This window comes from Ambystoma mexicanum, chromosome 12, assembly GCF_040938575.1.
Source record: "Ambystoma mexicanum isolate Mex_15411 chromosome 12, UKY_AmexF1_1, whole genome shotgun sequence".
NCBI lineage: Eukaryota > Metazoa > Chordata > Amphibia > Caudata > Ambystomatidae > Ambystoma > Ambystoma mexicanum.
The window spans coordinates 1,015,631,997-1,015,659,007 of record NC_090936.1 but is presented as its reverse complement, the minus strand read 5'-3'; positions in this window follow the sequence as shown (position 1 = coordinate 1,015,659,007).

The window sequence follows — 27,011 nt, the reverse complement described above, 5'->3', positions numbered from 1 at the left end:
GCCCTCAGGGTTCTGGTGGGAGCCTGCTTGTGGCACAACTTGTACCCCCTCACAGTGGTCATGACACTCACATGTCAACGACAAATGGCAGGGCACTAAAGTGACGTGCCCGGCAGATGGACTAATCGAGTAAAGCAAAGAAACAATAGCCCAGTAGAGACTATGGACCTCATTACAAGGTTTGCGGAATGGGTTTACCGGCACCGGTAATGGTGCCAGTACTGGTAAAGCCATTCCGCCCTATTACGAGTTCTCCTCGCGGGACGCGCAATGGGCGCCTGGTAAAACCAGGCGTCCTTACTGGGTCCCGCGAGGAGACCAGGGAGCTAACAACGGGCCCGTTATAAACGGGCCCGTTGTTAGCTCCTCCCCCATTCCCATTGAGCCCTATGGGGGCTCGAATGGGAATGGGGATGGACCGGGTCTGGGTTCCTCAGACAAGGAATTACCGGGTCTGCCAAGGTTGGGATGGCCCGGTAAGTCCTCATTTGGGGAACCCGGGCCCGGTATGCGGGAAGGAGGCAACCATGCCGCTAAATGCGGCATGGTTACCTCCAACCTCGTAATGAGGGCCAATGTGTGCGCACATATGGTCCCAATACATCACAAGGCTGACATGGATTGTAACAATGGAGAAGCCAGTGCAAATACATAGAGACATGGGCTTTGAACTTTGTTTTAGCAATGAAGGAACTGGCACAAACACACAGTGCAACCACACTCTTGTGATCCCTGATATGACGAAAGGTACGGCAGCAGTGATGGATTACTACTGGGTTTGTGGCCGACAAGCCTGCTTGTACCTCCCACCATCCTGGAGGGGCAAGTGTTCACTGGCCACCCTGCACTCAGCACTACTAGTAATCTCGGAAGAACACCTGAAGGAAAAAGAAATGCCTGTCAAGGTGCCAACAGCCACTCCAGCACCTAAAGAAGCAGCAAGAAACTTGCAGATCACACAAGAATTTCGTATGCTGCCAGAAAAGAAAGATTTCAACAGCTAAGAAGAAAGAAGAACTCGAACTACATATCAAAAGACTCTTCCACACTGCTCAGAGGAATACCTGACGAGTGTCAAATTTTTAGCTCAGCAGAGACTTTCTTTTCATCTTTTTTGGCACCTGGGGTAGAAGCAGCTTCTAACACTAAGTGCATTCAAATCATCTGATGGGAGCTAGTCCAGCTGGCCAATGACACAGAGAATGGGTTCAATGCCATCAAAGTAGAGCTCCGTGCATTGAGACTCATGACAATGCAGAACCGCTACATGATGGATTTGCTAACAGCCATAGAAGGAGGAGTGTGTAAAAAGTTGGGAAGCAGCTGCTGCATTTTTGTACCCCCGGAGGATGCTGAGAATGGATCACTATCCCACGTCATCGAGGCGGTGCACAATCTAGGTGTTCAAATGAAGAAAGAAGGTGGAGTTCAGAACACGGATTGGCTATCACTTGCCTTTGATTGGTCCCGTCATGGCTGGGGGTAGCAATAAAAATACTGGTGCCTGTTATCGTATTCTTCATGGTCCTCTTCTGCACGTGCCAATTGGGTCTCTGATGTTGTGTCAATATAGTTCCTAATAGTGCAAAGATGATGGTATCAATTGGGGGATCTAAAACAACTTGCCATGCAATGAACAGCGAAACTCCACCTAATATTTCTGGGGTTGTAGAGATGTCAGGTGGGGATGAGTTTGTTACTGTAGTAGTAACAAAAGGGGGGATGTTGGGAAGGAACCAGGGTCCTCCCACACCCCCAATGGCTTTAGAATTAGACAAGACCTCCTTTAGGCACTGTCTAGGGGGGACGAGTGGCACTGGGAAGGCTATTTTTTACAGATATAATCACATACACAGACATGGGCAGGCACTGAAAAAAGGCAGTAATTGTTTAAATATAAAACACAAGTAATTATTAGTTGGATAGATTTGTAATGTCAGACCCTATGCATTTGTAAAATCTTAGCACAGTAGATGCAAACTCTCTCCCGGAAAGAATGCAGCCTGTGCTAAAAATAGACTACAGACCTCCGCTGTATTCACAGCACACGAAGGCACTCACCAGCTGTCTGCTGTCTGTCAAGAGCCCATGCAGGCTAAAATGGGATTTATATGCTCGATGCACAAAATGCAGAATTATGAAAACAAAGTTTAAAGGAGATTACAGGACAAAGTAAAAACATGAGTAGAATGAGTGAAGTATGGATAGAATTAATGAAAATTGTGTATACATTTCTTTTTGTTTTTCCTGGGGCTAGGCCTCGAGGTTTGTAAAAGTCTGCAGACCTGCAGTGCGTTTCTATGTAAGGTAGCAAAATTTAGAGCAGTATTTTCTGACAGAAAACGCCGACAATGAAGAAAGGAAGGCTTTGGAGCATCCCTTGTATGGAAGCAGGATGATTAGGATGGAGCCATGGCCCGTATCCAGTGACACAACTACAGCAAGACTAGACTATAAAAGCTCCTGCCTGGCACCAGTTTGGAAAGAGAAAGGAACGGATGAGGGACTGGAGAAGACCATTTAGGTAGCAGAGACCTTTGCTACAAACTCATTTTTGTAAGGTTAAACTTGTTATCCTTACAAGATAGACTCCTGGCCTTATAGAATTCATTTATTCTGGTGTGAGAGTAATTAGGGACACCCTTATAATCAGGGCCACCCTTACACAGACATGAAGAACACTAGACCTTTAAAAACATTGCCCATAACGTGATACATGTAGGACGCGTTATTAGGGTGAACACGTTGTCCCCCACAGATCTCCTGAATAGAAATTCTGTGCACAATCTCTTCTACACCATCTGTGGAGGCCACTCACACATCAGGAACTTTCCATGGCTGTCTGCATGTGCTCTGCTGAATGCCAGTGTAGACATACAGAAAGCTGGTATTGTTCCCTGCAACTGCTCCAGAGAGCTCACACATGAAATTTACACAAGCTGACACTTTCTCTGTGACCAGCTTAGAAATACCTTCTCTTGTAAACAATCAAAACAAAATTGAACCAGGCCATGCCAAAATATAAAACAATTTGGCAAAGCAACTGGCACACAGACCGGCAAATCAAAGAATGCTGCATTAACCTTTCTGCCAGCCAAGTGGTTCACACCCCAGCAGGGATGCTACTGAAAGTAAAATCCTTGTCCTCTCACTCTCTCACAAATTTCAAACCTCAAACATAATATAAGGGCCATTGTAGGGCATAGGCACATTGAACGCAGATGGGTGAAGACCAGCTACCCACAAGGACCACTTGTACATTCTAAGATGGCGGAAACATTTTTTTAAGTTTGGCATGACCTCCCTAACAATCAGTACCCTTAGATTAAATTATTATAGCCAACCAATCCCCAGACCCCACAAATTCCAAGATGTAGCTCCAGGCCTGCCCTCATAGGGAGTCTGGCCCATAGGTAATGTCTATGGGCTATAACAGCCCATAGCCTCAGTCTGTCAATGGGGGTGTTTGGAGCAGGTTGTGGCAGGTGGTTGGAGTAAACTGGAATGTGCTGAGGTAGAAATTTGGAGAACATTGGAGGATATTGAGAGGAGGAGATTCGGGACTAGATGGGCAGAAGGTGGTGGGAAGAGAAGTTCCCGTTGGAGACCAGTTGGAGGAGGTCAAAAGGAAGTATCACAAGGAGGAAGCAAGAGAACATTAATTGGCAGAGGTGGAAGGAAAACTTCAGGCAGAGATGGAAAATAACATTTGTAGGAGGAGGAGGACCTGAAGTATCAGGAGCTGGTGGGATGAGAGCGTCAATGGAAGAATGTAAAGTGTTAGGAGGATGTTCCAAGAGAATGTATCGTCAGGAAAAGTATGATGCTCAGAGGAGGAAAGAAGGTGCCCATTGGGTGGGAAAGGTATTGAAAGCTCCAGAAGACAGAGGAGGGCAGTGCCCAAAGGAGCAAAGGAGATGACTGAAGGGGTGGAGAAGGTCCAAGGAGAAAGAAGTGGGTATGTGAGGGATGAAGTGAGGCTCACCTCAGTTAAGAGCTTTGCCAAAGAGATGAAGAACACAGAACTAGAAAGTGGAAGGGAAAAGACCCTTTTGTATCCGTTGCAGAATTCAAGTGAAGATACCCTTCTGTCATAAAGTCTAATCCTAGCTCAGAAAATCTGACTCTACCAGCAGCTGATAAATATGTGTCATACCTCCATATTTTCTCCTCACACAACCAATTTAGTGGAAAGCTTTAATCAGATTCGGAAAAACGTCCTCAGGAAATCGGTCTCAGTGGATGCCAGAAACTGGAATGAGTTACTTACGTGGCCCTCTTCCCCACCCAGAAAACACCACAAACATCTGCCAGGTGCAACCCCTTTGACTTAGCCAATGCAAAGGAACCTCAAAATGTATTGTTGAATGAGGGCTGGGAAGGTCAGATTGAAGATGAGGAAGTAACCTGTGAACTTTTAAAAACACTCAAAAAATGACTGTGCCTAATCCCCAATCTGTCCAAACAACACCTTCAGACCAACCAGAAAAAAACATAAGATATTTATTATTGAGAGGAAAAATTGCAGATGTTTAATGTGGGTGACGTGGTCTTAGTGCTGCTACTAATGTCCAAGAACAAGCTAACTGACAAGTTGCAGGGCTCGTACATAATATTATCCATGTAGTCAGTGATCTTAACTACCAAATCCAACAGGATGACTGATGGAAGACCACCCAGGTCTGTCACACACAATTGTGAAAGGCCTGGAAGAAACCTGAAGAACTGACAGACCTTGATGTCTCACTCACAAGCAAGACAGCAAGTAGAGTTGTTTTCTACACTGACAGTGCTGATTCTGAAACATTTAAAGCCGGACCAAGTTCAAGAATAACAAACCCACTTACAGCAATTTTAATATGTCTTTTTTGACTGACCACTTGGAGTGCATTGGTGTGTGCATTGTAGTGAAACTCCTCCTGGGAAGTCAGTCCAGCTTTGAACATGTAGACTATTCAAAGCTTGCTGAAAGGCTGCAGAGGAAGAGAGCAAAAAGATGTTAGATCTCAGCATGCTCGAACCATCCCAGGGTTACTGATCATACCCAATTGTTGTGTTTCTCAAGACTGGGGCCTGGAGGTTTTGAATATACTTTAGGATGATAAATGAGGTCTGCCATTTCAACACTTATCTGATGCAAATGTTTGATGAAATCATTGGGAAGAGGGTCCTAGCAAAGCACATTTCTACACTTCACTCAACAAAAGGCTACTAAAACATGCCATTAGCTTCAGAGGACCAGAATGAGACCCCTTTCATTACACCAATATGGTTATATTCCAAGAGACAACTGCAGACACTCACAGGGAGCAGGCCCAGAGGGATGGTATAAGGGGCTATTAAAGGCTAGAACCTAAGTCTTTCAGTGTGGGCATTTGAACAAGACTATGTCAGGTAATTGGGCAGATTTGGGGAATGCAGTGCAAGGTGTTTGTGGAGTTTAGGAGGATAGTGAATAGAGGAGGTTGGAGAAAATAGGGGGATAAATGGTTGGGAAGAGAATATCAGTTGGACGAGGTGGACATAAAGTATCAAGCTGAGGAAAAAGAGAAGATCAGTTGGAGGTGGAAGAGAAGTATCAGAAATAGGTTGGCTGAGAACCTTAGGAGAAGACGGTTCAGAAGGAGGTGGCAAGAAAGCATTGTCAGGAAAAGGGTGGTGAGATGTAATGCTTTTGAAATGTAATGTTCTTGACTAATAAATGGAGTGTGTGTAAAATGCATTCAGGGTGAACTTTGAGAACCAGGACTTTCTGGAAAATGCCATTACGCATTTGTGTGAAGTTTTAAATGGAGAGCACCGGATTAGGCTGACCGAAAAAACTTTTTTGGAGAGGATAGACGTATCGCTCTCCATCCGATTGTGAAGATCTCTCTGCCAGCCTGGTGCCAAGCTTTCCAGTGAAGTCTTGGTGAGATGATGTGCCTTACAGCTGTGCCAACAGTGAATTATGCAATCTAATCTACATTTATTTTTGTTGCATTTATTCATTTATGTATGTTTTTTGGGTGAATAAGCGAGCAACCATAAAGGGCCATGTTATAATTTAGCTGAGAGTGTATGTGTGAATAATTGCCTTTCAAGTGTACAAAGTTATTTCCATTCAAGTCTACTGGGGAGAAAGATAAGTAATATATATATATATATATATATATATATATATATATATATATATATATATATATATATATATATATATATATTACACAGCTACGGTAGTGGCCCTGTAGTTATGGTTAAGTTGCTGTTTCCATAGGAAGAGCACTTTTTGGGCAGCTTATAACTTTGCTCCCCCTGGACGAATCCTCACCAAACTTTGCAAAAAAGTATATGGCCCACTCTGAATTTTTTTGCAAACTTTGGTGATGTTTGGTCCAGGTAGGGAAAAGTTATAGGGGGGGTCCCAAAACGTCTTTTTTTCCCATAGACTGAATGGGGGAAAAACCTACAGCCCAAACCGCTGGACGGATTTTCACCAAATTTGCGGCAGGAGCTTGGTCACGAAAGCGTGCTTTTGTAAATTTGGTGACAATCTGTCCAGTAGTTTTCTTTAAAATGACCAAAAAGTATGTCTCAAACAATTAGTGATATCTATGTCCACTCCGCGGTCACACTTCCCTGTTCGCTCCACGGACAAGATAACGATTGGCTAATGGGCTCGCATCATGTCCGCGGACATGTGACGCGTTCACTCATTGGACGGTGAAGAGCGTGAAGTGCGTCAGATTGTTCCGATGCGCCCGCCATCTTTCATCCTTGTTTTGGTGTCTGCGGACATCACCGCTAAAACATATAAAAAAACACAACATCGCACTTGTTAAACTTATCAAATACTGTCTTGGAAGGTGAGGGTTGATGAGGCTGGGATGGGATGTGGCAGCAGGATGAAATAAAGTGGTGTTTTTTTGTCACGAAAGTCATACGGTACATTTGAAGTTGTTGCTCAATATAATGTCGTAAAGTACAGGTGAAGAATTAATGTGACTGTGTTACAATGTATTTAAAATAATAATGCAGTCAGACTGGCACCCTAGAGTTTGAAATCTGAGGCAGCCACCTGCAGTGTTTGATGGAAACAGCGGGTCTGCAAGTGTCTGGGAGTACCGGTTCTCATGAATGCGTTGAGCCATGTTGTTGCAAAGTGAGAATGTATTTTGATTCTAAGTGAAGGTCAGTGGCTTTGCTTTTTTGGTTGCGAGCTGAGGAGGCCCACGCATGGGACTGAACTCATAAGGGTCAATTGTTTTTTGACCTTGACCTAAAGGGAATATTCAGTAAGAATGCAGGCAGTGGAAGTTTGCAATAAGGCACATTTGATAAGGTTATGCATTCCAAACGTTTGTAAGGCACATGTAACATCAGTTCATGAAGATTCTTTGGTGCAAGCACATTGCTGTCTGAGTTTCACGAAGAGAATGGAGACGGTCAATATCGTGTACGTTTTTTTTATTACCTGAACATTAACTTTGGCAATGTAACTGAAAAACTATCTTTCTGTGTAGTTGTCATTTTTTTGTAGTTATGGGGAGTCAGGAATCTCGGCGTTTGTAGACTATCACTAGATTCACCCATGTTCAACGTTAATATTTCTTTAAAATATCATGTATGACCACATCGATTTGTGTATCAGTTTCCACTTTCTTTGTGTCGTTTTTGAAATTGTTTGCTGTGTGTAGTAATCGTTACTTTAAACTGTATGCCAAATTAAGAAATCAATAGATGTATTGTAATAAAGGGTGGGTATTGATACTTATTTTCTGTTATGTTTTCCAAATAGTTACATGCTTCTTACTGCGACTGCCATGGATTCCAGTTGCCAAGTGATTAATTTTTTGCACACCAGGTGCATGTACTCATGAACGGCTGCATCACTGTGACTATTATGTGGGACGATCGCGCAGGGCCCATGTGTCCATATGCTGCACTGGCACTTAGGAGTAACATAACATCTTTTATGGTGGTCTAGGCCCAAGTTCATGCTGACGCCCTGGAATTCACTGTGCGACCGAAGTGGTTCCTTTATCGAAAACAAATACTTTGTGTATGGGAAAAGAACAACTTGTGCCTCACGATTAACATTTTGATCACGAGCGCAGAAACAATTTTGCAATTTGCTTGCAAATGGGAATAGTCCGATGTTCTCGGACACTTTATTGTGAAATAAAAGTACTTTTCAAATTGTAAAGTGTTACTGTTTTCTTTACAAAACTGGTTTATTATTTCAAATTGTGATGTGCTATGTTGTAAGTCAATGTGTGTTCATTTTCAGGTTCTGCGTCACGGCACGTAGGTGCTTATGGGCGCATTTTGATACGCAGGGGAGGAAGGTCATCGGGAAAGGTGTTGAATATCACTAGGGTTGGTTATGAGAGGGTCAGGGGCGGGCCATATGATTTAGTGATGTCAGGGCAATTTATCTTAGCGAGATGCAGCAATGGACAAGATTAGCACAAGATGGACGCGCTCTGCTGTCAGATTTCGTATGTTTATAAAAGAGGAAAAATGAGGTACGGTGCACTGAAAATGTTTGCGATAGATCAACGTTTGTAAAAAAAATACATGGTCAACCCCTCAGGATAATAATATTCTCTGACCGTTGCACTTGAGAAACTTATGAAATAATGTGTGGGGAGGTGAGGGTTAATGCTGATGGTTGGAATACTTCTGACATGATTGCGAATGAGTTTACAAAGTTTGTTGGGATTTCGTGCACACCTGATATGACGAATCATTTGTGTATTGTTTTGACAGTTTTGAAAAAAAAAAACCTGGGTGGATTTACAGTAAATTTGCGTAAGGCTGATTCGCAACGACCGAAAAGATTGGTGTTGGAGATGTGGCAGTGTTTTCGTATTTGACAGCTTCAGTCACTGAGGGGTAGGCTGTAGCCATTGGCAGTGGGCAGAATGTCGGGGTCATGGTATAAGGTCATGGTCCGGACAATGTGGCTACTGGCCATTACCAGAAGGGACAAAACATAGGATTAAAGTGGCCATGTCAACCTGGGATTGACGTTGTGGTAAAGTTGTTGCACATTAGGATACATTTGAAAGGGAAGAAAAATGTGCTCATGGTAATATGTATAGAACACCAGCCTTCCCTTTCTATGGTGGCCATCTTTCTTTCCTAAACCGGGACTCTAGAGACGTCCAGGTTTAGGACAAAAAATCATCTTTTTTAGTAGCACAGGTTACTGCTTTGGAAATCTAGATTGATAATGGAATTCATCCCCCATTTTATGAGTGGAAGGGGGGTAATGATCCAGAGACCTCGTTATGCACTCTCGCTTCAATTGGGCTGATAACATGGCCTGCTGGCCCTTTATCCACCGTTCCAGTCCCTGGAACGAGGATGAACTCTACAATATTCCCATTAGCATAACACAAATCTTATTGTGTCTATGTACTTTACTGCGAAATATAAAGTAGATGGAGACTATGCGTCTTTTTTTTAGTTCCATTTTTTACCTGTGAAAGGTGGTTCTTAAAGGAACATTTATTTTGTTTATGGATGGCTTTTTTTTGGGAGGATAGCTAAGAACGAAAGTTGCGGACGGAACTAAGCAAAGAGGCACCAAACAGTAATATGGTGGGGTAGGTGGACGGGGGAAAATGTTGTGAATGTGTTATTTGTAAACTGGGACAGTGTTTCTCATGCTCTTTCATTATAGCAGTGGTGCTGTTTCTTGGGGAGGAGGGATGCCCTTAGCTGATGTCGTTTTAAGATAAATAGCAGTTTTGCTAAAAGTATCTACTGTGTACTAGATTGTTAAAGGCTGCGTATGAATAGGTGTTGGAGTTGTGCAAGGGAAATGTTGAAGTTGCAAGTTCCTACAGCAGTACAAAATGTACTTCCACACTGTCCATGAGGCACAGATCTTATTGTGAAGTGTGTACAGGTTTTCGGACACGTCACCATGCTGTGCGCCAGCATATAGTCATGTGGCATTCTTCGGAAGGTGTACAATGAAGTCAGATGTTCGTTTATATTATGGTTATGTCTCACTACCAGAAATCTATGAAATTCAGTAAAAATAATGTGTTAAAAGGACGTTATGGTTAAGTTGCGCTACTAAAAACCTATCAAATTCAGCAAAAAAATAACGTTGTTAAAGGGACGTTATGGTTAAGTTGTGCACCTAAAAACCTATGAAATTCACTAAAAAAAAGTTGTTAACGGGACGCTGTAAGAGGATTCAATTCAGCACTACAGCCAAGTTAACGCCTAGTCTAGAATACTGAATGAAAACCCTTATTGATATATCTTTAGGTCCAGTTCATGCGTTCTGGATGACTACCCTTATATAACACCCCTCTCTTGGAATCCCCCTGACCCCACTGAGCCAAGAAGTAGTTCTGTTTTGCAAGTTAAAAGGTTTATTTGATAATTTAAACAATAGGTATATATATCCCACTTTATAATAAATTAATAATTGAATAGCACACTTAATCTGATATGATAAAGATCAACAACGGAGAATCTGGCACTAGCACTCTTCTTATAATCACTAATGAGTTGACATGAATGGATAAGGTAACACACTGGTAAATAGGAACAAAAGTATAATGTGGTAGAGGATGCTTTATGTAAGCTCAGGTGGATGCAATATTCAATGAATGCAGTACAGAAAATACTCAATATGATTTCAACCAAACAATGTAATCACTTTTCTCTGGCTATTCACTCCCCCCCTCTTTATGCAATGCAAGGGAATGGGAGGAAAGCACACAGTTCTCAGAAATGCAATCAATGTAATCAGTTCAATCCAGCAAGCTTAGACAACAGAAAACAGATAGGAGTTTTGAAAACACAGGCCCAAATGCTTTGATATGTGCTAACAATGGATGAGAAATATGCTAAGCGCTTTTAATTCCCTTACAGAGGTTCAGGGTGAGTGGTATCTAGTTAATATTAGTCCAGGCTCACACTAGCAATGATGCAGGGATAGTTAGCAGGTTAAACGAATTTCTGTCAAATGGAAAGCAAACAGCAGCAGTTTTTACATGTGAAGAAATTGCAAATCGCGGTAAAATTTGCGGTAAAATTTGCGGAACCGCAAGGACTATCTCTACCGTTTTGGGGTCCTAGAAAAGCCTGGGATCTCAGCTTCCAAATGAAAGTTATTGCAAGTCTCTAGCCCAAACGGTTGCGGAGATATGAGTAATTTAGTAAAGGTCGTTTTTGGTTTTGTAAATTTTAAACGCACACTTTTTCAAAATGACAAGTGACAAATTTTTTTTAGCTAGAATGACAGGTGACAGCTAGGAGGCAGTTCTACTTAGGTTAAATAGATTGAATTAGATGAATTTAAACTAAGAGATGTGTTCTGAGTTTTGCTAAGTACTCACAAGAGATTTTGAACAGGAAAGCGACTTGGTCACGGACTTCAGTCTGGTCAGGTCTTTCCGGGTTCTGCTCACAGCGCCTGGCCTCTGGAACTGCTCACAGGGGTCTGGTCTCTGCTAGGCACCGGTTCTTTGGGTCTCTCTGCTCTGGATAGATTGAAGTCTCTAGTTTGGCTTTCTGGAGGTTGATGGAGGTAAGTATGGATTTTTCCGGCAGAGCTTCCAGCGGCAGATGGATTTTGAAGGTCTCTATGTGTCCTGACTGTCTGCTTTTATGTGTTTAGAATGTGGGTGTGTTCTAGCATCACTGACCCTACCTCTCTCTCAGCTTCTAATTGGTCAAACTTCCATTCCTCCGCTTGATTGGCAAACTGAACTGTGAGTCAGATTGATGTCATTTTACAGCCTGCAGAAAGTCCACTCCTCCTGTCAACTTACACACAAATCTAGATTTGAAACAAATACATATTTGCAGAGGTACATATTGTTTTAAAATCATATGCACCCATCATGCATTACAGGAGGTATCCCCTGTTCAAACTCTGCTCTTCCTGGGAGCTTGCATTCAGAACTGGCACATATTTCACTTTTTAACTGCTTTTTCAATTTCCGACATGGACCCAACTTCACATACATGTGTGCAGGGGGTAGGGACATTAACTGATGAAGTTTCAGATTTTTAACATGCACACATTTAGAGTAATATCCACTTTTCCGCTAAAACCCCCCTGAACATACCACCGGTTCCTACCACGTCTTAAACTGTGGGCAGAAAAATCACAAGAATTATGGTATCATTTATAAAATGTTCACATGTCCGCACTATGAATTATCCCCCTTTTTATAAAACCATATCCTTGCTGCAGGGGTGTGTCTTTTCAGGTCACATGGTACAGAAACCAGTCTTTCCAGTTTCTGCCAAGCCAGCTTGCTCTCACAGGCAGTGCTCCTCCCAGCTTCTCCAGGAGGAAGCCACTTTTTACGACGTCTGTAATAAAAAACCTTTGCCTGAGTGGAGAGGGCTTTGTTCACTCTCTGGCAGAGCACAGGAAATTCAATTATCAGATAGATGGTATATCCTTAGCCTGGGCAGCAAAAGGAAGGTTGGCCTGGGAACACAGTGGTGACTCAAGTTTCACTGCTGATGGGTAGTTGCTAGGCAAAATCAAGTTCCTTAAGCCAGACCTTCAGCTAACTTTTTGTTGCTTTTAAAATAACTTGTAATTTTACACATGCAGCTAGAATGCTGATTCTAAGTGCAAAACTATGACATTTCAACAGTTACAAAGGCATGTGACACCAAACATAGGTCACTCATTTAATTTAACATTTTCGATTTTGGTGGTTTTAAATCCAGTTGTAGTTAGGCTTAAGCTGCTGACTCCATAGCATTTTTGTTATAAGCATTGTTTTTGGGCTCCTCATTTCCCAGATTTTGTAGGCACACAAAACTCCATTCTGCCAAATGTCTGCTGGTGTTCAGTGAATATTTTGCACATGTTGCAAGGTTTGAAATAGGCATTTTGCTTGCCTTCAGAAAAACACACAGAGTGGTTTTAAAACGCCGGCTTTTGGATAGTGGTGAGTACTGGTACTGCACCCATTTTTGGGATTTAAGAAATGAATTCCCCACAATTCTAGGTTGCATTTGGCAATCAGCATTGCCATTCCCAATGGTTTCAGACTACTGTGCGGGTAGTCCAATGGTGGTTTTAAAGCGCTTTGAAGCTAACCGGCGCTACTGTTTTTCCTTTGGCAACCCATTTCCCTCATGGCAACCCGGCCTTTCATTCTCGCACTGGTGGGTGGCAAGTGAGGCAACCATTTTGGTGGGCGCACAAACTGCGCAGCTTTCCTGGATTTCGGCGCACATGTGGGTTTTCCGCCATCTTGAATTTCCTAAGCCCACAGCACCAAATGTTGTAGCAGGATAGCTTAAACGTGGGTCAGGACACCCAACAAGTCCCCCCCACGCGACTGCACTTTGAATTTGAGTCGATGGGGAGTCGCGTGCACAAGGGTTTTGACCCATGCACCGGTCTGTCCGCATAATCTTCTTCCTCTTCTGTAGATGACACAGTTCAGTGTTTTCTTCACCATCCGGTACTGATCGATCGGTTCTCCTCGCCGGTCCTGATGGGAAGATTGGGCGGTACCCCGGGCCCGTTGCGTCTCTGCTCCCGGTCTCCGAATCGTCCTTCTTGGTCATCCTTCATGGTTTCATCTCTCCTAGGATGATAAAGCAAAAGCGGCAATATCTACTCATAGGCGATTTTTTCCACCACTGTTGAGATAGTGGGGCAGCATATGCATTTTATCATAACAAAACATTACATTCTTATTTTAATAAAAACAGTATGACTAAGAGACAGTTTCATACAATCACAATATTTTAGAGACTAGATGTGGTATGTTTTATGATTGGAACTGAATTAGTCTGAGACAGTACCCGCTAGGATTCCAGAGGATTCCTCCAGTTGTTGCAGAGTGTGCCTGGGATGGCAACATTTCAACTGGTTTATGTGGACCCACTTGTCTTCCCCCTCTGCCGAACCGCCTTTGGGGATGCGGATCTTGTAGGCCACAGGGGAGCTCTTATCGACGATCTCAAAGGGTCCCTTCCATGTAGGCAAAAATTTGCGCTGCTTGGCCTGGTTCCTTTGGAAGTTGTATAGATAGACCCGGTCTCCCACCTGATATTCCTTCCTGGAAGTTTTCAGGTCATAATGGGTCTTCATGCTATCAGCCGATCTTTCTAGATTCCGCTGAGCATAAGCAAAAGCATGTTGAAGGTGTTTCCTTAAATTCTCTACATACTCATGAGTAGTGGAGGCATTTATCAGTGTCTGCTCTTGGGTCCTATAGAGCAAATGCTGAGGAAGCACCATCTTGCGCCCAGTCATCAACTCAAATGGTGACATTTTGGTTGCAGATGAAGGGGTAGATCTGATGGCCATTAGGACCAGAGGTAATCGGATATCCCAACTTGGCCCAGAATCTGCCACAAACTTCTTTAATATGCTCACAATTGTCCGGTTATATCTCTCTACTGCCCCAGAAGAAGCTGGTCTATAAGCAATATGCAGCTTTCTCTTGACCCCCAGTATCTCCCACATCTTTGTCATTACTTCACTGGTGAAGTGGCTACCTCTGTCTGACTCAATCCTTTGAGGTAGACCAAAACGGGAAAAGATGTGGTTAATCATCAAGGCAGCTGCCGTTTCTGCCTTGCAGTTTGGGGCTGGGAGACATTCCACCCACTTGGTAAACAAGCATGTCACGGTCAACATGTACTTATTCCCCCTAGCCGAGCGAATCACAGGGCCTACAAAGTCGATTTGTAAATCTGACCATGGCAGTGTCATCCCCCGCTTTTGTAAAGGCGCGCGGTGTGTGAGGGATGTCGGCTGAAATTGTGCACACACAAGACAACCCTTCAAATATTGGTTGAGGTCCTGGCCCATGTGTGGCCAGTATGCAACCTCTCTTAAGATTTCCAATGTTGTGTGAAACCCCCTATGACCGGCGGTGGCCGCATCATGGGCGTGACTTAACATCAGGCTTCGGAATGAGGTAGGAACCACCCACTGATCGTGGCCAGCTTTGGATTTCCTTACCAACAAACCGTCTTGGATTCTGAACATTTTTGGACATTTCATCAACACTCTTAGGTCCTCTTTCCCAGTGTAATCGGTATCCGTCAGGGGAAAGTTCTCAGGGTCCTCAAGGTGCTGGTAAAATTTACCAATTATTGGATCCCCCTTCTGAGCGGTAATCAAATCAGCATCAGGGGTCTCCTTACTCCATTGTGTAATTGAAAGGTCGTTGTGAGCATTTGTCTGGGACCTAGTGATAGCAGTGACCTGGATTTCCCCCAACAGGGACTCAATCTCAATTAGATCCCCTTGGATGGCCCCGGTTTTGGCCAGCTGATCAGCTAAGTCATTTCCAGTTTTGTCTGGTCCCTCTACTTTGGAATGACCCTTGATCTTCTTCCAATAGATGGTCATCTCATTCGAGGTGACCAGATCATCAATGTTTTGGATCAACTTCCCATGTTTCAAGGGTTTGTTGTTAGCACATAACATGCCTCTGGTTTTCCAATTAACCAGGTGCTCCACGAACCCGTTCCGTACATAATCCGAATCTGTGATCATGACCAGTTCGTGGAGTTGATGCTGGATAGCAGTGAGGATGGCCTGATGCACAGCCATCAATTCTGCCACCTGACTACTTCGGGGACCAATTTTGTATCCAGCGGAGGGTTCTGGGGACTCATTCACCCATGCATTCCCTACGCCAGCCACCAGTTCTTTCTCCCCGTTGTTGTCAACATGGTAAGAGCATCCATCCACATACACAGTGGGCATTCCCTCACACTTGTCCTCTTCAAAGACTTTGTGGGGGGAATTAAGGTATGCCTCCATGTTGTCCTTTATTTTTAGACTTTCGTCCTCGAGACAGTTTTCTCTGGCACAATCATGCAAGTCAGCCAGACCTTGCGCGAGGGGACTCTTCTTGTTTTGGCCATATCTGACCTCCACAGGAAAGCCTTGCATTGACAGAATCCAGGAAGTAATTCGGGAATTACTCACATTTCCGGCCCGGATTCTGTCACTTTGGAGATATTGCAGAGGCTGGTGTGGAGTCTCCACTATGATGTGTTCCCCCTGGATAAACGGGCGGTAATTCTTCAATGCCCACACCGTTGCCAGGAGTGCCTTCTCACAATCGTTGAATTTTTCCTCCACAGAGGATAAAGTTTTGCTCGCATAGGAGATTACTTTATTGACCTTGTCATGCTTTTGATATAATACTGCCGTCAAGCACGTATTAGAGAACCCTGTCTCCAGGAAGAACTCCTTGTTTCTGACCGGGTAAGCTAGGCAAGGCGCTTGTGAGAGGCTTCTTTTGAGTTGTCTTACTGCCTCGGATTGTTCTGGACCCCATTCCCACTTGACCCCCCCCTTCAGGAGATGAATCAGGGGTCTGGTGATCTCTGCGTAGCCCTCAATGAACTTTCTGCTGTAATTAGTCAGTCCAAGGAGGCTCCTTAGTTCCCGCAGAGTTGTGGGGTCTTTCAGTTTCTGAAGTGCTTCCACTTTCTTTTCCTGGGGACAGAGACCCTGAGGAGTAATCTCATGCCCCAAGAAATTAACACGGGTTCTACACCACTGTGCTTTCTGAAAGGAAAGTTTTGCTCCGGCGGCCCTCAACTGTGTCAGAACATAACGGATCTCCGCTATGTGTTCCTCAACAGTTGAGCTTTTGATGAGGACATCATCTACATAAGCCAGGTTACCCCTTGCACCCAAGTCGGGCATGGCCTTGTGTAGAAAGATGTTGAATTCATTGCCGGAGTTGAGGTATCCGAAGGGAGTCCGGGTCCATGTGTACTGCTGGCCCCCAAAGGTAAAAGCCAGTTTGTATTGGTCCTCCCTACTGACAGGCACGGTCCAGTACCCATTGGTCAGGTCTATTGCAGTGAATACCTGTGACCCCTGGATCTGGGCCAGCCCTTGGTCAATGTAGGGCAGAGGCCATCGGGAAGTATGGACCCGTTTGTTGAGCTCCCTGAGGTCGGCGCAGAGTCTCCACTGGCCGTTTGGCTTCAATATTCCCAGCACCGGATTATTGAAGGTGCTGTGGACGGGACGGATTATTCCCCGGGACTCAAGGTTCTTAATTATTTCGGTAAGGGACTCCATTGATGCGAGAGGCAAGCGATATTGCTTCACAAACACAGGAGTCATGCCAGGGTCCGTGGGGATTGTTGTTGTGTGGATGTCAGTGCGACCACAGTCATATGAGTCTACCGCAAAGAGATCTTGGAAATCCAAGAAAACTTGTTTCAACTTTTGCTTTTGTTCCAGAGTCACACAGGCATCAGCTAGGTTGACTCTCTCTTCCACCATCTGCCTGAAGCCTGGAAAGACTTCTGGTTTGGCTATTTCAGCGGCCTCCTCCAGCTGGGTGGAGAAGTCCCTGGTCAGAGTGCTGATTTGGACCGGAGGCTTCAGGTGGGAAAGGCAGCCCTCATGGACCTGGAAAATCACCTCATCCCTCCTGAAGTCACAAGTCACATCTTCCTTACCATAGGGGCAGGAAGTGTACACCAGGAAGTTCCCCCCATGCCGGGTAAAGATCCTGTCTGGTGTTGTATTGTCCTCACTGTCACTGTCAACACAGTCCTTGGGGATTGGTCCTAACAGTTCATTTACAAGATCAATGGAGAAATGTCGGTCATCAACCGCCATTCCAATAATGGTGCCTGCGGCTAGAGTAATACTCTTTAAGTCGCTGTTATCCACCTCTATTGGAATGGTGTCATGTTCTATGTTGACTAATGGAGTTGGGTTTACCCCTAACCCTTGCTGTTGGAGAGAAGCATTTAGATGTATGTAGGCATCAGGGTTTTTCAACTCTTGTCCCCTTTTAACTTTCACTTCCAGGGAGAATTGTCGGGTCCTTTCTGGGATGGTGACTTCCTCTTTAACCTGAATTTCAACTGCATAAGGTAGCAATTGAGCTGACCTAAATGCTTTTTCTGGATCATCAAAGCCCATAGGATTATCCGCTAATCGGGACCAAGCTTTGAAGTTTATTAGGTCCAAACTAATGGCGAAGCGATTGAGAATGTCACTGCCTAAGTAAAAGGCGGCAGGGACGTCTCGCACGACCCAACAATTGTGGACTATGCTCTTGTTGCCAATGGAGATTTTGAGCATACACCTGCTTGGCAGGAGATGTTTGGAATTAGGTGCTTCCAGGTCCATTTCCCATTTGTCTATCAGTTTGAAGGTGGGAATGGCTGGATCTTTTGGGAGTTGGCGGAACATGGCTTCGCTGATGAAGCTCTTACCGTTGTTCACACACACTCGAGCGAGAACAGAGTCCTTCCCATCATTTAACTGAACAGGGATGAACAACTGCTCTCCAATTTGCTGAATATCAGCCAGGCTCTGAGCTGATTTCACCTCCTTCTGGACTATAGGAGTGGGAGTTTCAGATTGTGGATTAGTATAGAATTTCAGAGTGTTTCCTTCCAGCGTGGAATACCACTTTAGACTGGAAGGAAGGTTGATTTTCAGAAATAGAGAGGACCCCCCATCACCAGTCTGTTGTCCTACTGCTATTACTGTCACGTCTGGAATCTGGTTGTTCTGGAAGTGAAATTCTACTTGGTCAGATTTTTGTTCAACCATGTGGCATGTGCCGTTTAAACTAACATGGTTGGCACTCTGTTTTAATTTTATTGGTCGGCTAGTCTGGGTCCAGAGGACCTTGTTTACGCAATCTATTAGGGGTGACAACCTTCTCAGGAGGTCATTCCCTAGTAAACAAGGGGTGCCCTCTGGGGTCACAACTATGACCGGGTGTTTCAACTTGTGTCGCCCGATCTTAATGTCCAAGTCTGCAGTCCCCTCAACGGGAATTTCCTTCCCGTCAAAGTTCTGCAGTTGTCCAGGAAGAGAGGTGAGAGGAATTTGGTAATTCTCTCCCCTTCCTGCATTCAGTTCGTCAAAGGCCCTTCTGGACAGAAGGGTAGCTTGAGATCCAGTGTCCACCAGTGCCGAGATTGTACCCTGCCCCTGTACTTGTACCGGGGCATAATATCTTCCCTCCTTCTCCTCAAGGGGGCACAGATAATGTACATTTTTGGACAACTGGTGGGCTAATTTTCTGGTTTTGGACATCGCGAGAGAAGAATTTTGGGCAGAATTCTGTGGAGAGCCTTGGGAATCTGAAAGAAAAAGTTGGCAACTGGAGATCAGAGCCATTGTGGGTTCCCCTGGTTCCGGTTCTGGGCCGCCCCCCCCTTTTTGGAGGCAGTCACCAGGATGGGTTTGAACCAGGGGATTTTCTTGCTGTTGGTTCTGGGATGAGATGGTGGGCGGCGGTAGCTCAGTCTCCACATCTCCCCAGTCTAGATTTGCATCCCTAGGGACCCATTTTTCTTTGGGAGGAGTTCCCCCCTCTCTGAAGGAGAAGATCCTTTTCCCAGGATCCTCTGTGGATCCCTCTCCCTCAAATTGGAAGATCTGTACCTCCTCCCCAAACTGAGTCTGTTTGGGTCTTTTGTTTCTCCTACCCCCCCTCTGCTCCTTAGGAGGCAGACTTTCAGGGGCAAGAGATTTTGTTTCCGGTTCCTGGGTTTCTAGGGGCTGTTTACAAGTGAGGAAGGAAGCTTCCTCCAAGGCTTTACACCCCCCTTCCCCTTGTGCCTCCTCCCTGGGAACCGGTGAGTTATCGGGGTGCTGCCCCCGTCATTGTTCTGGAGCACCAGGTCCAGAGTTGGGTGCGTTCTGCGCCGGCATGCTGATCTGAGGGTTCTGCTGAGCCCTCAGTATGTCACCCATATCCCGCGCCATGTTTTGAACCTGGCGCTCTAACTGGGAAACCCGCTCAGGCTGATACGGGGCCCTGTTTTCTCCCCTGGGCTGATCCCGGGAAGGGTAGCTATCCCTCCTCTGGTAATACCCCGGGTTGGGAAGATTTGGGTACCCCTCCACCCTTGGCCTCCCCTCTCCCGGATTCAGTGGTCTGGGCTCAGGGAATTGGGGAAAGAAGGATGGATGGTTTTGGGGCTGAAAGTCGGGTGGATATCTGGGGAAAAAGTTCTGCCCAGGGTTTGGTAAATTTCTGCCCTCCTGTGGGAAGTTTGGAGGGAAGTTCCCTGGGTTAGGTGCTTGTCTGGATCCCCCCCCTTGGGCTGGAGGAGTCCACACATAACCCAGGATGGGTCTGTTACCTTTGTAGCGAGGACTTACATAGTCAGGAGAGCGAGGGACCCCATTTGTGGGGCTGCCTCCCTGGCTCCCTGTCTGTGACTGGCCCGAGGACCTTCTGGGCCTAGCATTATTAGGTGCAGGTAGGTTTTTAGGCCCCCCCATCTCCAGATCCAAAACGGGGGTGACCTTTACCTCTGCCACCTTGACAGCAGCAGGGGTGCTGTTGGCTTTGGGGTTTTTCTGGGCATTGCTTTTATTTTCTATGGGCTTCTGCACCTCATAGATCCGGGTAGCCTGTTCAATGACCCAGTCTAAAGATCTTTTCTCATGAAAATCTCTCACGAGCTGGGTCATTATATATTTGGGCAAGGCATGGAAAAATGTATTGACAAACTCTCTACTATCTGTGCGCACCCTTCTGGTGGTTTGCGCAAACGCACGCTTTAACTCCTGCACAAATTCTCGTGGGGCCTGATCCTCCCCACATTGCAAATTGTAGGCCGCCTTGCGAGCCTCTTGAGGATTTCTGTGAACAGAAAAATGTTTCAGGATGGCCGCCTTATATGTGGACCATCTTAAATGATTTTGGTCCTCCAGCCCCGCAAAGAAACTGGAGTATTCCGGGGAGAATGTCCACTTTACATATTGAATACAGCTTTGGCTGTCCTTCAAATGGAAAGTCTCCATCATTTGTTCAAACAACTCTAAGTGCTCCCAAACAGAATACTTAGCGTTCTTATGGTAAGGCGTGATGACGCTCCTGATCGCCTTAATCTGCTTGAAGGGGTCCTTAAGCAAGGCCCTTTTTGCCTTATTGGCCTTTTTGGTTCGGGTAACCCTTGTCCATTCTTCCTCGGACTCAGAGGCACTGCTCCCAGAGGTTCCCGTCTGTTCTTCCAGGTTTTCCCGGATTCTGCGAGCCTGGGAATGGCTGGCAGACTGTGGGGACCTGGTCTCCTGTGTCCTGCGCAGTTCAGAGGAGTCTTCAGATTCCTCCTTGCTGCCAGGATTTGATGGGTACCCCCTCCACTGACCTAACTGGGCAGAGGTTTTCAGGATGCCCTTAATGGGCCTACTCTCCTGGGGTTCCCCACTGAACTGTATTGTACTTGGGTGCCCATACCCGGATGCCCACCCCTCCATTCCTGGATGGTACTGGCCTATGAGCCCCATGCTTCTGGCTGGATAGTAATCTGCCATCCCTGTGGCCCTGTGCTCATGTGCGCCAGGGGACATGGGGATGGTAGAGTCCAGGGACTGGGGGAGATGAAGGCCCCTGGTGTTAGGGCTCCTGCGGTTATGGTCAGGAATCTCTCTTTCCCAGCGGACCTCATCTCTATCCGCCCCTGCTCCCTGTTGCAATGCAAGAGCCTGCATTTGTGCCTTCAGTTCCTCTGTTAAGGCCTTACTCGACTCTATCAGTTTCTCCTGCATCGCTACCTGTTGCTGGAGCCTATCATTGTGTTGACAGAGGGCCTCATTCTCCCTCTGTGCTTCCTGGTTGGTCCTGGAGAACTGGGCCAGTCTTTGCTGCAGGAGGTTTACCTCCTGGGCAATGTCCCTATTGGCCTGCTCCTTTCTTGCTAGAGCATCTTCCACCCTTCTGGTGTGCTCTACCAAGTTCTGGTTTTCTTTTTGGAGATCACCCAGCCCCTGGTGGGCCAGGTGATTTTCTTCCATTTTTCTTTTTAAATGGCAGACTTCCTGGCCTAAGGCGTCTCTTTCCTGACTAAGAGCCTGCATTTGTGCCGCCAGGTCGTCCCTTTGCCTTTGGAAGGCACCAGCTTTCTGGCGCTCCTGATCAAACTCTGCCTGGGTATCCAGGTCTTTCAGAATCAGTTTATTGCTCTCCTCCTTCACTCTATCTAGGTGGCCTTGCAGGGTGACTACCTGCTCAGCACATGCCCTATTGAAGTCTAGCTGTTGCTCCAGCTTTTTCTGGCTTTGCAGTAGGGAGTCCAAACCTTCTTGGTGTTCCTTCTGCAAGGCCAGAAATCTGGTATCCTGTTCTGACTTTTCCTTTTGCAGCACATCCATATCCTCCTTTATTTTAGTGATGTACTGTCTGGTCTCATTTTCTGACTCCTGGCTTCTGTGCAGCCTTTGCTCAGAAGAGTCCAGATCAGATTGGGCCTTCTCTAACGCCATCTGTTGCCTTTTTGCCAGATCATGGCCTTCAGCACATTTATTCTGTATGGCTCCCATGTATAAATATAAATATGCCGCTATCCTAACAATCTTGTCGTGCTCATCTTTGGCCTTAGGAGCCATATATAGTTCACTCAGGGCCACGTGTAATGGACCCTGATCTCTATATATATCTGACCCTGTTTCCGTGACCTGTTGCATGATGGCCTGCAACCAGACTGTTTGGTCCTGGTGAGTCCACTCACCTCTCACAAATAACTTATGTAAGAAGTGCTCTCTGGCTATTTTCATATCTACCAAGGTCGTCATTCTAGAGATTGGTCTCTGTCCTGACTTACAGAAGTTAGTATTTTAGTTTTGCAGAACAGAACTTTTCTTGGAGTGTCCCTTTTGAGGAATGCTTCACAGCGTAATGCAGCGTGGTGATCCGACTGGATGTATGTATCCCGTCAGTTAGCACACTGTATTAAGCTGCACAAGTGGTATTCTAACCCAGAATCCCGGATACGAGCCCCCACTTTGTAAGAGGATTCAATTCAGCACTACAGCCAAGTTAACGCCTAGTCTAGAATACTGAATGAAAACCCTTATTGATATATCTTTAGGTCCAGTTCATGCGTTCTGGATGACTACCCTTATATAACACCCCTCTCTTGGAATCCCCCTGACCCCACTGAGCCAAGAAGTAGTTCTGTTTTGCAAGTTAAAAGGTTTATTTGATAATTTAAACAATAGGTATATATATCCCACTTTATAATAAATTAATAATTGAATAGCACACTTAATCTGATATGATAAAGATCAACAACGGAGAATCTGGCACTAGCACTCTTCTTATAATCACTAATGAGTTGACATGAATGGATAAGGTAACACACTGGTAAATAGGAACAAAAGTATAATGTGGTAGAGGATGCTTTATGTAAGCTCAGGTGGATGCAATATTCAATGAATGCAGTACAGAAAATACTCAATATGATTTCAACCAAACAATGTAATCACTTTTCTCTGGCTATTCACTCCCCCCCTCTTTATGCAATGCAAGGGAATGGGAGGAAAGCACACAGTTCTCAGAAATGCAATCAATGTAATCAGTTCAATCCAGCAAGCTTAGACAACAGAAAACAGATAGGAGTTTTGAAAACACAGGCCCAAATGCTTTGATATGTGCTAACAATGGATGAGAAATATGCTAAGCGCTTTTAATTCCCTTACAGAGGTTCAGGGTGAGTGGTATCTAGCTAATATTAGTCCAGGCTCACACTAGCAATGATGCAGGGATAGTTAGCAGGTTAAACGAATTTCTGTCAAATGGAAAGCAAACAGCAGCAGTTTTTACATGTGAAGAAATTGCAAATCGCGGTAAAATTTGCGGATGCGCCGAGCGCTATTACAAAGGAACCGCAAGGACTATCTCTACCGTTTTGGGGTCCTAGAAAAGCCTGGGATCTCAGCTTCCAAATGAAAGTTATTGCAAGTCTCTAGCCCAAACGGTTGCGGAGATATGAGTAATTTAGTAAAGGTCGTTTTTGGTTTTGTAAATTTTAAACGCACACTTTTTCAAAATGACAAGTGACAAATTTTTTTTAGCTAGAATGACAGGTGACAGCTAGGAGGCAGTTCTACTTAGGTTAAATAGATTGAATTAGATGAATTTAAACTAAGAGATGTGTTCTGAGTTTTGCTAAGTACTCACAAGAGATTTTGAACAGGAAAGCGACTTGGTCACGGACTTCAGTCTGGTCAGGTCTTTCCGGGTTCTGCTCACAGCGCCTGGCCTCTGGAACTGCTCACAGGGGTCTGGTCTCTGCTAGGCACCGGTTCTTTGGGTCTCTCTGCTCTGGATAGATTGAAGTCTCTAGTTTGGCTTTCTGGAGGTTGATGGAGGTAAGTATGGATTTTTCCGGCAGAGCTTCCAGCGGCAGATGGATTTTGAAGGTCTCTATGTGTCCTGACTGTCTGCTTTTATGTGTTTAGAATGTGGGTGTGTTCTAGCATCACTGACCCTACCTCTCTCTCAGCTTCTAATTGGTCAAACTTCCATTCCTCCGCTTGATTGGCAAACTGAACTGTGAGTCAGATTGATGTCATTTTACAGCCTGCAGAAAGTCCACTCCTCCTGTCAACTTACACACAAATCTAGATTTGAAACAAATACATATTTGCAGAGGTACATATTGTTTTAAAATCATATGCACCCATCATGCATTACAGGAGGTATCCCCTGTTCAAACTCTGCTCTTCCTGGGAGCTTGCATTCAGAACTGGCACATATTTCACTTTTTAACTGCTTTTTCAATTTCCGACATGGACCCAACTTCACATACATGTGTGCAGGGGGTAGGGACATTAACTGATGAAGTTTCAGATTTTTAACATGCACACATTTAGAGTAATATCCACTTTTCCGCTAAAACCCCCCTGAACATACCACCGGTTCCTACCACGTCTTAAACTGTGGGCAGAAAAATCACAAGAATTATGGTATCATTTATAAAATTTTCACATGTCCGCACTATGAATTATCCCCCTTTTTATAAAACCATATCCTTGCTGCAGGGGTGTGTCTTTTCAGGTCACATGGTACAGAAACCAGTCTTTCCAGTTTCTGCCAAGCCAGCTTGCTCTCACAGGCAGTGCTCCTCCCAGCTTCTCCAGGAGGAAGCCACTTTTTACGACGTCTGTAATAAAAAACCTTTGCCTGAGTGGAGAGGGCTTTGTTCACTCTCTGGCAGAGCACAGGAAATTCAATTATCAGATAGATGGTATATCCTTAGCCTGGGCAGCAAAAGGAAGGTTGGCCTGGGAACACAGTGGTGACTCAAGTTTCACTGCTGATGGGTAGTTGCTAGGCAAAATCAAGTTCCTTAAGCCAGACCTTCAGCTAACTTTTTGTTGCTTTTAAAATAACTTGTAATTTTACACATGCAGCTAGAATGCTGATTCTAAGTGCAAAACTATGACATTTCAACAGTTACAAAGGCATGTGACACCAAACATAGGTCACTCATTTAATTTAACATTTTCGATTTTGGTGGTTTTAAATCCAGTTGTAGTTAGGCTTAAGCTGCTGACTCCATAGCATTTTTGTTATAAGCATTGTTTTTGGGCTCCTCATTTCCCAGATTTTGTAGGCACACAAAACTCCATTCTGCCAAATGTCTGCTGGTGTTCAGTGAATATTTTGCACATGTTGCAAGGTTTGAAATAGGCATTTTGCTTGCCTTCAGAAAAACACACAGAGTGGTTTTAAAACGCCGGCTTTTGGATAGTGGTGAGTACTGGTACTGCACCCATTTTTGGGATTTAAGAAATGAATTCCCCACAATTCTAGGTTGCATTTGGCAATCAGCATTGCCATTCCCAATGGTTTCAGACTACTGTGCGGGTAGTCCAATGGTGGTTTTAAAGCGCTTTGAAGCTAACCGGCGCTACTGTTTTTCCTTTGGCAACCCATTTCCCTCATGGCAACCCGGCCTTTCATTCTCGCACTGGTGGGTGGCAAGTGAGGCAACCATTTTGGTGGGCGCACAAACTGCGCAGCTTTCCTGGATTTCGGCGCACATGTGGGTTTTCCGCCATCTTGAATTTCCTAAGCCCACAGCACCAAATGTTGTAGCAGGATAGCTTAAACGTGGGTCAGGACACCCAACAACGCTATGGTTACAGGTAAAACCGAAAAACCCTTCAAATTCACCAGTTATGGTAAGGAAAGCAACCATAACTCGCGCCACAATTGTGCACTGCTAAGACTAACACCCAGGACATTAAAGATGACATCACAAATGTTATTGAAGAAGTGAAGAATGTGCAGAAAGGGGGAAGAAGGCACAACTAGGACCTGGAAAATGAGAGTTGAAGTCCACAAAATGAGATAAAGAAGGAAAAAGACCCTGTTATATTCTACGATGAATTCAAGAGAGGACCCCCTCCCAAGGCAGAGCCTAATCCTAACTGAGTAACTCTGCCTCTACCAGCGACTGACGTTCTTATCCAAGAGTAACAGAAAAATAACTGATTATAATGAATGTGATAGATGGCCTGAATTAAGCACAAAGTCTCACTCCTATTTAAAGGGTTTTAATTATAGCGCACAGTAGAGATATGGTGTGGTTCTTTAAAGCTTCAGTAGAATTGCAGAAGAGACAGGCATTGGCTGTAACAAAAGGCTTAGCAGCTGGAAAGGTTGTTTGGGAAAGTAGTGCTAGGGCAGTCCCTCTCTCTCGCAATTCCCGTTGACATTTCTGCCCTACCCCAGGCATCCGTAGCCCTGCTTAGTTTCTACAGCATGGTAACACCTACTGTCTGTTCGCTAACTTGCTCCAAACGGGAGTCCCTGAGATGCTAACTCTCTATCTCCTTCAGGTACTACCGACCTACTTCTGCACTACCACAGATGTTAGTTCTAGACGGTGGTGTATGTGTGCATCCTGATTTTATCACCCCTTTCTCCTTACAACTCTACTCTTCCCCCACTCCCCTCCCTCCTACCAACCCTGCCTACCTTCTCTTCCCCACAACTCTTAGGTATCAGTACCTTTTCTTCCTATCACTCGCTCCTCTTCTCTCTACCTTCTGCACACTACTAAAGGTCTTCCTGCTCTACTTCTATCACAACTACTTCCTGTATTATTACTACTATCACTCTAACTACCACGACCAAGGTCTCTACTACCACTTTCCTGCTACTACTATTTCCAATGCTCTTCTATGCACGAAAATACAGGAATATGGTGCCCCGCTCACCCCTTCATTATACTCTATCCATGACACTCAGGGATATGGT